General features: G+C 45.2%; 13 non-coding genes across 13 annotated transcripts; all 13 read left to right on the top strand.

The window, feature by feature from the left end:
- The first annotated feature begins 8 nt into the window (after window positions 1–8).
- Window positions 9–80, top strand: TRNAA-CGC (transfer RNA alanine (anticodon CGC)). Its single transcript has one exon. It is a non-coding gene; the product is annotated as a tRNA-Ala (tRNA).
- Window positions 81–754: 674 nt separating this feature from the next.
- TRNAA-UGC (transfer RNA alanine (anticodon UGC)) lies at window positions 755–826 on the top strand. Its single transcript has one exon. It is a non-coding gene; the product is annotated as a tRNA-Ala (tRNA).
- A 1339-nt stretch (window positions 827–2165) lies between these two features.
- Window positions 2166–2237, top strand: TRNAA-UGC (transfer RNA alanine (anticodon UGC)). The gene has a single exon. It is a non-coding gene; the product is annotated as a tRNA-Ala (tRNA).
- A 776-nt stretch (window positions 2238–3013) lies between these two features.
- On the top strand, window positions 3014–3085 carry TRNAA-CGC (transfer RNA alanine (anticodon CGC)). Its single transcript has one exon. It is a non-coding gene; the product is annotated as a tRNA-Ala (tRNA).
- Window positions 3086–3758: 673 nt separating this feature from the next.
- TRNAA-UGC (transfer RNA alanine (anticodon UGC)) lies at window positions 3759–3830 on the top strand. Its single transcript has one exon. It is a non-coding gene; the product is annotated as a tRNA-Ala (tRNA).
- Window positions 3831–5167: 1337 nt separating this feature from the next.
- Window positions 5168–5239, top strand: TRNAA-UGC (transfer RNA alanine (anticodon UGC)). Its single transcript has one exon. It is a non-coding gene; the product is annotated as a tRNA-Ala (tRNA).
- A 778-nt stretch (window positions 5240–6017) lies between these two features.
- On the top strand, window positions 6018–6089 carry TRNAV-CAC (transfer RNA valine (anticodon CAC)). Its single transcript has one exon. It is a non-coding gene; the product is annotated as a tRNA-Val (tRNA).
- Window positions 6090–6763: 674 nt separating this feature from the next.
- Window positions 6764–6835, top strand: TRNAA-UGC (transfer RNA alanine (anticodon UGC)). Its single transcript has one exon. It is a non-coding gene; the product is annotated as a tRNA-Ala (tRNA).
- A 1338-nt stretch (window positions 6836–8173) lies between these two features.
- On the top strand, window positions 8174–8245 carry TRNAA-UGC (transfer RNA alanine (anticodon UGC)). Its single transcript has one exon. It is a non-coding gene; the product is annotated as a tRNA-Ala (tRNA).
- A 778-nt stretch (window positions 8246–9023) lies between these two features.
- On the top strand, window positions 9024–9095 carry TRNAA-CGC (transfer RNA alanine (anticodon CGC)). The gene has a single exon. It is a non-coding gene; the product is annotated as a tRNA-Ala (tRNA).
- Window positions 9096–9771: 676 nt separating this feature from the next.
- Window positions 9772–9843, top strand: TRNAA-UGC (transfer RNA alanine (anticodon UGC)). The gene has a single exon. It is a non-coding gene; the product is annotated as a tRNA-Ala (tRNA).
- A 1338-nt stretch (window positions 9844–11181) lies between these two features.
- On the top strand, window positions 11182–11253 carry TRNAA-UGC (transfer RNA alanine (anticodon UGC)). Its single transcript has one exon. It is a non-coding gene; the product is annotated as a tRNA-Ala (tRNA).
- Window positions 11254–12029: 776 nt separating this feature from the next.
- Window positions 12030–12101, top strand: TRNAV-CAC (transfer RNA valine (anticodon CAC)). The gene has a single exon. It is a non-coding gene; the product is annotated as a tRNA-Val (tRNA).
- The last annotated feature ends 574 nt before the right edge of the window (window positions 12102–12675 follow it).

The raw sequence follows: 12675 nt of genomic DNA, 5'->3' as shown, positions 1-12675 counted from the left end.
AGAGCATGGGGGATGTAGCTCAGTGGTAGAGCGCACGCTTCGCATGTGTGAGGTCCCGGGTTCAACCCCCGGCATCTCCACCCTTTATCTCAAACAGAGTTAAGTCACCCTCCAGCACATGCTGCTTTGCCTAATGATCAGCGCAATGGACTTTGACCCTGATGAGAACTTGTCTGGATTGGTAAAAAATGGTGGCATTAATAGGAAACAAGCCGCAAGGAAGAATTCCCTAGAAAGCATTCTGACCGCTCTATTTCGACTTGTTATTAACGTTGGCGCCTTGCTGTTCCCATGAAAAGTGCATGCAAACCATGTGCTTTGTAGCTATTTGTCCAACAGCTACCTCACAGTGGAAATGGGCAACCAAACTTCTCCCTGCACTGTCAAATGCAAAAATCTACATTTTAACCATCTGAATCTCCATTGTGTCTGCGTCTCTTTATGGTCTGTTGGAAAGGGAATTTGTGTTTCTCTTTTTCCTTTTGCAAAAACAGCCAGTCTTCATTGTTTCCATGAGTTTCTGGTAGCCAGCTGACAAACACAAATAGGAATAAGCCGGGTTTCTTCTGTCTCTCCAAAGTCCAAGTTCCTCCTGAAAAGAAAAAAAAAACCAAGCTGTGGTTGGAATTGGGAAGTGAAGGAACCCAAACTACTGCTTTGGAATGCTAGTGGGAGGGCTTGGTGACGAGATCAAGGGTGCCGCACTATGTACTGTTTTGTGAGGAAAAAAAGGCACACAGTGTAGGTTAGCAAGGGGGATGTAGCTCAGTGGTAGAGCACGCGCTTTGCATGTGTGAGGCCCCGGGTTCAATCCCCGGTATCTCCAGCCTTTGCTTTAAACCGGCCTTGTCGGCACATGGTGAGATGGTTGTGACCAGGTGCAAAACCCTGCTTAGTGCTTCTCTGGACGGGGCAAAATTAGTGGCAGCAATCAAGATTTTTCTTGGAAGCATACTAACCACATATTTCGACTTGCGGTTGACATTGGCTGTCTACTGTACATGTGAAGCTTATAGGATGACTCCACTTTCATGGGAAGCAAATAAGAAAATATAGCATATACAATTGCAACACACGCCGTATTAAAAAGGGACCTTTCCATTTCAAACTGCAGCACTGTCATTTTCTGTACAATTCAATGCAATAAGGCAACCTGAAGGAGTTGCGTACAAAGTTGGTATAGGGAACGCCCTCAGAGATGTCATTTACTGCTTGTGTGATTGGCTCACTGATTTTCCCAGATGTCTGCACTAAGATACAAGTCAGATTCTAGTCATCCTCTGCAACAAAAATGTCAGCTCACCTGAGATTCTCCTCAAGGGTTAATCACATCTAAGGGAACGCAGGCCATGACACTCTCCCCATTATAGCCCCGCAAGTGCTTCATCTGATCTGAAGAAAAAAAAAAAAGAAAAATCACTCCCGTTCAGGAATGAGTCCTGCACAAGACATGATCTAACAAAGAGCAATTTCTTCAGAGCAGAAACAGGTAGGACTCTGCAACAAAGTTTGTTCAAATCCTTGCAATGTACACTGATCGCCAAAGGGAATTGTTTTTTTCTCAACAAAAGAGGAGTTATTCTTTTAAAGGCACGGTAAACCTTCCTCCCTGCAAAAATGATGCACTGATCATGTAGTTTGATAGTGTCATTTGTTGAACTGTACGCACAGTCTATAGTAGAGTAAATCTTCACATTCCTGTTTCAGCAGATCCTGTTTGTGCTGAAACATGAGGCATTCGGCATGGCTTTGCATGGGTTAATGCATGACCCCTCTCTGTAGTGTGGAAACTGACACTTCCTGTGAAGAAACTACATTTCGCATAATCTCTGGCTCTCTCAGACTAGTGCTCATGCAGGTGAGAGCCACACAGTAATTAGATGTGACACAGGTACAGAGAGAACTCACTCGTGCAGCCGGGAGACGATGTGTCGTCAGCAAACTGACAAACACAAATCAGAAGAAACTGGGTTTCTTTTGGCTCTTGAAGGCCGATAGTCCTTCCTGGAAAAAAAAAGGAAGCTCTGTTTGGTTTTGGGAAGGGATGGAGGCCCTGAGAACTGCTAGTGGAACACAGATGTGAGGGACTGCTGCAAAGTTAAAGGTTGCAACATCGGGTAGAGTTTTGTGGAAAAAATAAAGGCACAGAACCCTCTACACAAGAGGGGGATGTAGCTCAGTGGTAGAGCGCACGCTTTGCATGTGTGAGGCCCCGGGTTCAATCCCCGGCATCTCCAACCAATCCTTCACGATGAGGCAGAATGGTCCCCTGGGCGAAGCCCCCACCCAGCTCCCCAAATGAGCTCTTTGCGCAATACAGACTTAATGGTAAACGCAAGACTGGAAGGTCATTTCCCTTTTATACAGTAAATATGCAAAGCCCAATGGAGGAACATTTTTCAATCTGGAGACTCTGGGAGCCTCTTAACCGACACACACAAATCATGATAAACAGGCTTACTTCTGTCTCCCAAAGGTTACAGGTGCTCCACAGCTAATTTTTCAGAGGACGGTGAAAGGTGTGTGAAGGAGCCCTCAAAATAGCACTCTTGAAACTCAGTAATCTAAGCAGTAATTGGTCGATTCCATACTTCATTTTCCAGTCACTCCCTGATCGTCATGACTCATGACATACTGAAATCAATGCCATAGCAGTCTGCACTTCCACATATTGGCTGCTTTTGTACATGTACTACTACTATGATAAATTCCCCCGTAGACTGTGTAAACTGACTATTGCGGAAGGACAAGCATCCCTTGGCCAAGCTCGTATAAATATCCGGGTGGCACTTATGATACTCCAAGGGAAGCAGCCGCAACTCAGATGCTGCTACACAGGTACATGACTAAAAAACATTTTGCCACAACAACCCTTACATACACATTTCTGGGCTCACCCTTCAAAGCCATTAGCATGTAGGAGTGGAGAAGACAGACTGGGGTTGTTAACTTTGACCTTTGTCTCATTTTGCACTTTTGCATCACACGAAGCATAGCGCCACGACAGAGCATGGGGGATGTAGCTCAGTGGTAGAGCGCACGCTTCGCATGTGTGAGGTCCCGGGTTCAACCCCCGGCATCTCCACCCTTTATCTCAAACAGAGTTAAGTCACCCTCCAGCACATGCTGCTTTGCCTAATGATCAGCGCAATGGACTTTGACCCTGATGAGAACTTGTCTGGATTGGTAAAAAATGGTGGCATTAATAGGAAACAAGCCGCAAGGAAGAATTCCCTAGAAAGCATTCTGACTGCTCTATTTTGACTTGTTGTTAACGTTGGCGCCTTGCTGTTCCCATGAAAAGTGCATGCAAACCATGTGTTTTGTAGCTATTTGTCCAACAGCTACCTCACAGTGGAAATGGGCAACCAAACTTCTCCCTGCACTGTCAAATGCAAAAATCTACATTTTAACCATCTGAATCTCCATTGTGTCTGCATCTCTTTATGGTCTGTTGGAAAGGGAATTTGTGTTTCTCTTCTTCCTTTTGCAAAAACAGCCAGTCTTCATTGTTTCCATGAGTTTCTGGTAGCCAGCTGACAAACACAAATAGGAATAAGCCGGGTTTCTTCTGTCTCTCCAAAGTCCAAGTTCCTCCTGAAAAGAAAAAAAAACCAAGCTGTGGTTGGAATTGGGAAGTGAAGGAACCCAAACTACTGCTTTGGAATTCTAGTGGGAGGGCTTGGTGCCGAGATCAAGGGTGCCGCACTATGTACTGTTTTGTGAGGAAAAAAAGGCACACAGTCTAGGTTAGCAAGGGGGATGTAGCTCAGTGGTAGAGCGCACGCTTTGCATGTGTGAGGCCCCGGGTTCAATCCCCGGCATCTCCAGCCTTTGCTTTAAACCGGCCTTGTCGGCACATGGTGAGATGGTTGTGACCAGGTGCAAAACCCTGCTGAGTGCTTCTCTGGACGGGGCAAAATTAGTGGCAGCAATCAAGATTTTTCTTGGAAGCATACTAACCACATATTTCGACTTGCGGTTGACATTGGCTGTCTACTGTACATGTGAAGCTTATAGGATGACTCCACTTTCATGGGAAGCAAATAAGAAAATATAGCATATACAATTGCAACACACGCCGTATTAAAAAGGGACCTTTCCATTTCAAACTGCAGCACTGTCATTTTCTGTACAATTCAATGCAATAAGGCAACCTGAAGGAGTTGCGTACAAAGTTGGTATAGGGAACGCCCTCAGAGATGTCATTTACTGCTTGTGTGATTGGCTCACTGATTTTCCCAGATGTCTGCACTAAGATACAAGTCAGATTCTAGTCATCCTCTGCAACAAAAATGTCAGCTCACCTGAGATTCTCCTCAAGGGTTAATCACATCTAAGGGAACGCAGGCCATGACACTCTCCCCATTATAGCCCCGCAAGTGCTTCATCTGATCTGAAGAAAAAAAAAAAGAAAAATCACTCCCGTTCAGGAATCAGTCCTGCACAAGACATGATCTAACAAAGAGCAATTTCTTCAGAGCAGAAACAGGTAGGACTCTGCAACAAAGTTTGTTCAAATCCTTGCAATGTACACTGATCGCCAAAGGGAATTGTTTTTTTCTCAACAAAAGAGGAGTTATTCTTTTAAAGGCACGGTAAACCTTCCTCCCTGCAAAAATGATGCACTGATCATGTAGTTTGATAGTGTCATTTGTTGAACTGTACGCACAGTCTATAGTAGAGTAAATCTTCACATTCCTGTTTCAGCAGATTCTGTTTGTGCTGAAACATGAGGCATTCGGCATGGCTTTGCACGGGTTAATGCATGACCCCTCTCTGTAGTGTGGAAACTGACACTTCCTGTGAAGAAACTACATTTCGCATAATCTCTGGCTCTCTCAGACTAGTGCTCATGCAGGTGAGAGCCACACAGTAATTAGATGTGACACAGGTACAGAGAGAACTCACTCGTGCAGCCGGGAGACGATGTGTCGTCAGCTAACTGACAAACACAAATCAGAAGAAACTGGGTTTCTTTTGGCTCTTGAAGGCCGATAGTCCTTCCTGGAAAAAAAAGGAAGCTCTGTTTGGTTTGGGGAAGTGATGGAGGCTCTGAGAACTGCTAGTGGAACACAGATGTGAGGGACTGCTGCAAAGTTAAAGGTTGCAACATCGGGTAGAGTTTTGTGGAAAAAATAAAGGCACAGAACCCTCTACACAAGAGGGGGATGTAGCTCAGTGGTAGAGCGCACGCCTTGCATGTGTGAGGCCCCGGGTTCAATCCCCGGCATCTCCAACTAATCCTTCACGATGAGGCAGAATGGTCCCCTGGGCAAAGCCCCCACCCGGCTCCCCAAATGAGCTCCTTGCGCAATACAGACTTAATGGTAAACGCAAGACTGGAAGGCTGTTTCCCTTTTATACAGTAAATATGCAAAGCCCAATGGAGGAACATTTTTCAATCTGGAGACTCTGGGAGCCTCTTAACCGACACACACAAATCATGATAAACAGGCTTACTTCTTTCTCCCAAAGGTTACAGGTGCTCCACAGCTAATTTTTCAGAGGACGGTGAAAGGTGTGTGAAGGAGCCCTCAAAATAGCACTCTCTTGAAACTCAGTAATCTAAGCAGTAATTGGTCGATTCCATACTTCATTTTCCAGTCACTCCCTGATCGTCATGACTCATGACATACTGAAATCAATGCCATAGCAGTCTGCACTTCCACATATTGGCTGCTTTTGTACATGTACTACTACTATGATAAATTCCCCCGTAGACTGTGTAAACTGACTATTGCGGAAGGACAAGAATCCCTTGGCCAAGCTCGTATAAATATCCGGGTGGCACTTATGATACTCCAAGGGAAGCAGCCGCAACTCAGATGCTGCTACACAGGTACATGACTAAAAAACATTTTGCCACAACAACCCTTACATACACATTTCTGGGCTCACCCTCCTAAGCCATTAGCATGTAGGAGTGGAGAAGACAGACTGGGGTTGTTAACTTTGACCTTTGTCTCATTTTGCACTTTTGCATCACACGAAGCATAGCGCCACGACAGAGCATGGGGGATGTAGCTCAGTGGTAGAGCACACGCTTCACATGTGTGAGGTCCCGGGCTCAACCCCCGGCATCTCCACCCTTTATCTCAAACAGAGTTAAGTCACCCTCCAGCACATGCTGCTTTGCCTAATGATCAACGCAATGGACTTTGACCCTGATGAGAACTTGTCTGGATTGGTAAAAAATGGTGGCATTAATAGGAAACAAGCCGCAAGGAAGAATTCCCTAGAAAGCATTCTGACCGCTCTATTTCGACTTGTTGTTAACGTTGGCGCCTTGCTGTTCCCATGAAAAGTGCATGCAAACCATGTGCTTTGTAGCTATTTGTCCAACAGCTACCTCACAGTGGAAATGGGCAACCAAACTTCTCCCTGCACTGTCAAATGCAAAAATCTACATTTTAACCATCTGAATCTCCATTGTGTCTGCGTCTCTTTATGGTCTGTTGGAAAGGGAATTTGTGTTTCTCTTCTTCCCTTTGCAAAAACAGCCAGTCTTCATTGTTTCCATGAGTTTCTGGTAGCCAGCTGACAAACACAAATAGGAATAAGCCGGGTTTCTTCTGTCTCTCCAAAGTCCAAGTTCCTCCTGAAAAGAAAAAAAAAACCAAGCTGTGGTTGGAATTGGGAAGTGAAGGAACCCAAACTACTGCTTTGGAATTCTAGTGGGAGGGCTTGGTGCCGAGATCAAGGGTGCCGCACTATGTACTGTTTTGTGAGGAAAAAAAGGCACACAGTCTAGGTTAGCAAGGGGGATTTAGCTCAGTGGTAGAGCGCACGCTTTGCATGTGTGAGGCCCTGGGTTCAATCCCCAGCATCTCCAGCCTTTGCTTTAAACCGGCCTTGTCAGCACATGGTGAGATGGTTGTGACCAGGTGCAAAACCCTGCTGAGTGCTTCTCTGGACGGGGCAAAATTAGTGGCAGCAATCAAGATTTTTCTTGGAAGCATACTAACCACATATTTCGACTTGCGGTTGACATTGGCTGTCTACTGTACATGTGAAGCTTATAGGATGACTCCACTTTCATGGGAAGCAAATAAGAAAATATAGCATATACAATTGCAACACACGCCGTATTAAAAAGGGACCTTTCCATTTCAAACTGCAGCACTGTCATTTTCTGTACAATTCAATGCAATAAGGCAACCTGAAGGAGTTGCGTACAAAGTTGGTATAGGGAACACCCTCAGAGATGTCATTTACTGCTTGTGTGATTGGCTCACTGATTTTCCCAGATGTCTGCACTAAGATACAAGTCAGATTCTAGTCATCCTCTGCAACAAAAATGTCAGCTCACCTGAGATTCTCCTCAAGGGTTAATCACATCTAAGGGAACGCAGGCCATGACACTCTCCCCATTATAGCCCCGCAAGTGCTTCATCTGATCTGAAGAAAAAAAAAAAAGAAAAATCACTCCCGTTCAGGAATCAGTCCTGCACAAGACATGATCTAACAAAGAGCAATTTCTTCAGAGCAGAAACAGGTAGGACTCTGCAACAAAGTTTGTTCAAATCCTTGCAATGTACACTGATCGCCAAAGGGAATTGTTTTTTTCTCAACAAAAGAGGAGTTATTCTTTTAAAGGCACGGTAAACCTTCCTCCCTGCAAAAATGATGCACTGATCATGTAGTTTGATAGTGTCATTTGTTGAACTGTACGCACAGTCTATAGTAGAGTAAATCTTCACATTCCTGTTTCAGCAGATTCTGTTTGTGCTGAAACATGAGGCATTCGGCATGGCTTTGCACGGGTTAATGCATGACCCCTCTCTGTAGTGTGGAAACTGACACTTCCTGTGAAGAAACTACATTTCGCATAATCTCTGGCTCTCTCAGACTAGTGCTCATGCAGGTGAGAGCCACACAGTAATTAGATGTGACACAGGTACAGAGAGAACTCACTCGTGCAGCCGGGAGACGATGTGTCGTCAGCTAACTGACAAACACAAATCAGAAGAAACTGGGTTTCTTTTGGCTCTTGAAGGCCGATAGTCCTTCCTGGAAAAAAAAGGAAGCTCTGTTTGGTTTGGGGAAGTGATGGAGGCCCTGAGAACTGCTAGTGGAACACAGATGTGAGGGACTGCTGCAAAGTTAAAGGTTGCAACATCAGGTAGAGTTTTGTGGAAAAAATAAAGGCACAGAACCCTCTACACAAGAGGGGGATGTAGCTCAGTGGTAGAGCGCACGCTTTGCATGTGTGAGGTCCCAGGTTCAATCCACGGCATCTCCAACCAATCCTTCACGATGAGGCAGAATGGTCCCCTGGGCAAAGCCCCCACCCGGCTCCCCAAATGAGCTCCTTGCGCAATACAGACTTAATGGTAAACGCAAGACTGGAAGGCCGTTTCCCTTTTATACAGTAAATATGCAAAGCCCAATGGAGGAACATTTTTCAATCTGGAGACTCTGGGAGCCTCTTAACCGACACACACAAATCATGATAAACAGGCTTACTTCTGTCTCCCAAAGGTTACAGGTGCTCCACAGCTAATTTTTCAGAGGACGGTGAAAGGTGTGTGAAGGAGCCCTCAAAATAGCACTCTCTTGAAACTCAGTAATCTAAGCAGTAATTGGTCGATTCCATACTTCATTTTCCAGTCACTCCCTGATCGTCATGACTCATGACATACTGAAATCAATGCCATAGCAGTCTGCACTTCCACATATTGGCTGCTTTTGTACATGTACTACTACTATGATAAATTCCCCCGTAGACTGTGTAAACTGACTATTGCGGAAGGACAAGCATCCCTTGGCCAAGCTCGTATAAATATCCGGGTGGCACTTATGATACTCCAAGGGAAGCAGCCGCAACTCAGATGCTGCTACACAGGTACATGACTAAAAAACATTTTGCCACAACAACCCTTACATACACATTTCTGGGCTCACCCTCCTAAGCCATTAGCATGTAGGAGTGGAGAAGACAGACTGGGGTTGTTAACTTTGACCTTTGTCTCATTTTGCACTTTTGCATCACACGAAGCATAGCGCCACGACATAGCATGGGGGATGTAGCTCAGTGGTAGAGCGCACGCTTCGCATGTGTGAGGTCCCGGGTTCAACCCCCGGCATCTCCACCCTTTATCTCAAACAGAGTTAAGTCACCCTCCAGCACATGCTGCTTTGCCTAATGATCAGCGCAATGGACTTTGACCCTGATGAGAACTTGTCTGGATTGGTAAAAAATGGTGGCATTAATAGGAAACAAGCCGCAAGGAAGAATTCCCTAGAAAGCATTCTGACCGCTCTATATCGACTTGTTGTTAACGTTGGCGCCTTGCTGTTCCCATGAAAAGTGCATGCAAACCATGTGCTTTGTAGCTATTTGTCCAACAGCTACCTCACAGTGGAAATGGGCAACCAAACTTCTCCCTGCACTGTCAAATGCAAAAATCTACATTTTAACCATCTGAATCTCCATTGTGTCTGCGTCTCTTTATGGTCTGTTGGAAAGGGAATTTGTGTTTCTCTTCTTCCTTTTGCAAAAACAGCCAGTCTTCATTGTTTCCATGAGTTTCTGGTAGCCAGCTGACAAACACAAATAGGAATAAGCCGGGTTTCTTCTGTCTCTCCAAAGTCCAAGTTCCTCCTGAAAAGAAAAAAAAAAACCAAGCTGTGGTTGGAATTGGGAAGTGAAGGAACCCAAACTACTGCTTTGGAATGCTAGTGGGAGGGCTTGGTGCCGAGATCAAGGGTGCCGCACTATGTACTGTTTTGTGAGGGAAAAAAAGGCACACAGTCTAGGTTAGCAAGGGGGATGTAGCTCAGTGGTAGAGCGCAAGCTTTGCATGTGTGAGGCCCCGGGTTCAATCCCCGGCATCTCCAGCCTTTGCTTTAAACCGGCCTTGTCGGCACATGGTGAGATGGTTGTGACCAGGTGCAAAACCCTGCTGAGTGCTTCTCTGGACGGGGCAAAATTAGTGGCAGCAATCAAGATATTTCTTGGAAGCATACTAACCACATATTTCGACTTGCGGTTGACATTGGCTGTCTACTGTACATGTGAAGCCTACAGGATGACTCCACTTTCATGGGAAGCAAATAAGAAAATATAGCATATACAATTGCAACACACGCCGTATTAAAAAGGGACCTTTCCATTTCAAACTGCAGCACTGTCATTTTCTGTACAATTCAATGCAATAAGGCAACCTGAAGGAGTTGCGTACAAAGTTGGTATAGGGAACGCCCTCAGAGATGTCATTTACTGCTTGTGTGATTGGCTCACTGATTTTCCCAGATGTCTGCACTAAGATACAAGTCAGATTCTAGTCATCCTCTGCAACAAAAATGTCAGCTCACCTGAGATTCTCCTCAAGGGTTAATCACATCTAAGGGAACGCAGGCCATGACACTCTCCCCATTATAGCCCCGCAAGTGCTTCATCTGATCTGAAGAAAAAAAAAAAAAAAAATCACTCCCGTTCAGGAATCAGTCCTGCACAAGACATGATCTAACAAATTGCAATTTCTTCAGAGCAGAAACAGGTAGGACTCTGCAACAAAGTTTGTTCAAATCCTTGCAATGTACACTGATCGCCAAAGGGAATTGTTTTTTTCTCAACAAAAGAGGAGTTATTCTTTTAAAGGCACGGTAAACCTTCCTCCCTGCAAAAATGATGCACTGATCATGTAGTTTGATAGTGTCATTTGTTGAACTGTACGCACAGTCTATAGTAGAGTAAATCTTCACATTCCTGTTTCAGCAGATCCTGTTTGTGCTGAAACATGAGGCATTCGGCATGGCTTTGCATGGGTTAATGCATGACCCCTCTCTGTAGTGTGGAAACTGACACTTCCTGTGAAGAAACTACATTTCGCATAATCTCTGGCTCTCTCAGACTAGTGCTCATGCAGGTGAGAGCCACACAGTAATTAGATGTGACACAGGTACAGAGAGAACTCACTCGTGCAGCCGGGAGACGATGTGTCGTCAGCAAACTGACAAACACAAATCAGAAGAAACTGGGTTTCTTTTGGCTCTTGAAGGCCGATAGTCCTTCCTGGAAAAAAAAAGGAAGCTCTGTTTGGTTTTGGGAAGGGATGGAGGCCCTGAGAACTGCTAGTGGAACACAGATGTGAGGGACTGCTGCAAAGTTAAAGGTTGCAACATCGGGTAGAGTTTTGTGGAAAAAATAAAGGCACAGAACCCTCTACACAAGAGGGGGATGTAGCTCAGTGGTAGAGCGCACGCTTTGCATGTGTGAGGCCCCGGGTTCAATCCCCGGCATCTCCAACCAATCCTTCACGATGAGGCAGAATGGTCCCCTGGCCGAAGCCCCCACCCAGCTCCCCAAATGAGCTCTTTGCGCAATACAGACTTAATGGTAAACGCAAGACTGGAAGGTCGTTTCCCTTTTATACAGTAAATATGCAAAGCCCAATGGAGGAACATTTTTCAATCTGGAGACTCTGGGAGCCTCTTAACCGACACACACAAATCATGATAAACAGGCTTACTTCTGTCTCCCAAAGGTTACAGGTGCTCCACAGCTAATTTTTCAGAGGACGGTGAAAGGTGTGTGAAGGAGCCCTCAAAATAGCACTCTTGAAACGCAGTAATCTAAGCAGTAATTGGTCGATTCCATACTTCATTTTCCAGTCACTCCCTGATCGTCATGACTCATGACATACTGAAATCAATGCCATAGCAGTCTGCACTTCCACATATTGGCTGCTTTTGTACATGTACTACTACTATGATAAATTCCCCCGTAGACTGTGTAAACTGACTATTGCGGAAGGACAAGCATCCCTTGGCCAAGCTCGTATAAATATCCGGGTGGCACTTATGATACTCCAAGGGAAGCAGCCGCAACTCAGATGCTGCTACACAGGTACATGACTAAAAAACATTTTGCCACAACAACCCTTACATACACATTTCTGGGCTCACCCTTCAAAGCCATTAGCATGTAGGAGTGGAGAAGACAGACTGGGGTTGTTAACTTTGACCTTTGTCTCATTTTGCACTTTTGCATCACACGAAGCATAGCGCCACGACAGAGCATGGGGGATGTAGCTCAGTGGTAGAGCACACGCTTCACATGTGTGAGGTCCCGGGCTCAACCCCCGGCATCTCCACCCTTTATCTCAAACAGAGTTAAGTCACCCTCCAGCACATGCTGCTTTGCCTAATGATCAACGCAATGGACTTTGACCCTGATGAGAACTTGTCTGGATTGGTAAAAAATGGTGGCATTAATAGGAAACAAGCCGCAAGGAAGAATTCCCTAGAAAGCATTCTGACCGCTCTATTTCGACTTGTTGTTAACGTTGGCGCCTTGCTGTTCCCATGAAAAGTGCATGCAAACCATGTGCTTTGTAGCTATTTGTCCAACAGCTACCTCACAGTGGAAATGGGCAACCAAACTTCTCCCTGCACTGTCAAATGCAAAAATCTACATTTTAACCATCTGAATCTCCATTGTGTCTGCGTCTCTTTATGGTCTGTTGGAAAGGGAATTTGTGTTTCTCTTCTTCCTTTTGCAAAAACAGCCAGTCTTCATTGTTTCCATGAGTTTCTGGTAGCCAGCTGACAAACACAAATAGGAATAAGCCGGGTTTCTTCTGTCTCTCCAAAGTCCAAGTTCCTCCTGAAAAGAAAAAAAAAACCAAGCTGTGGTTGGAATTGGGAAGTGAAGGAACCCAAACTACT

This window comes from Staurois parvus, unplaced genomic scaffold (assembly GCF_062004578.1).
Source record: "Staurois parvus isolate SC_StPar_1 unplaced genomic scaffold, SC_StPar_1.0 ptg000402l, whole genome shotgun sequence".
NCBI lineage: Eukaryota > Metazoa > Chordata > Amphibia > Anura > Ranidae > Staurois > Staurois parvus.
Note: the sequence above shows the minus strand (reverse complement) of the source record. Positions and strands in the feature narration are given on the sequence as shown.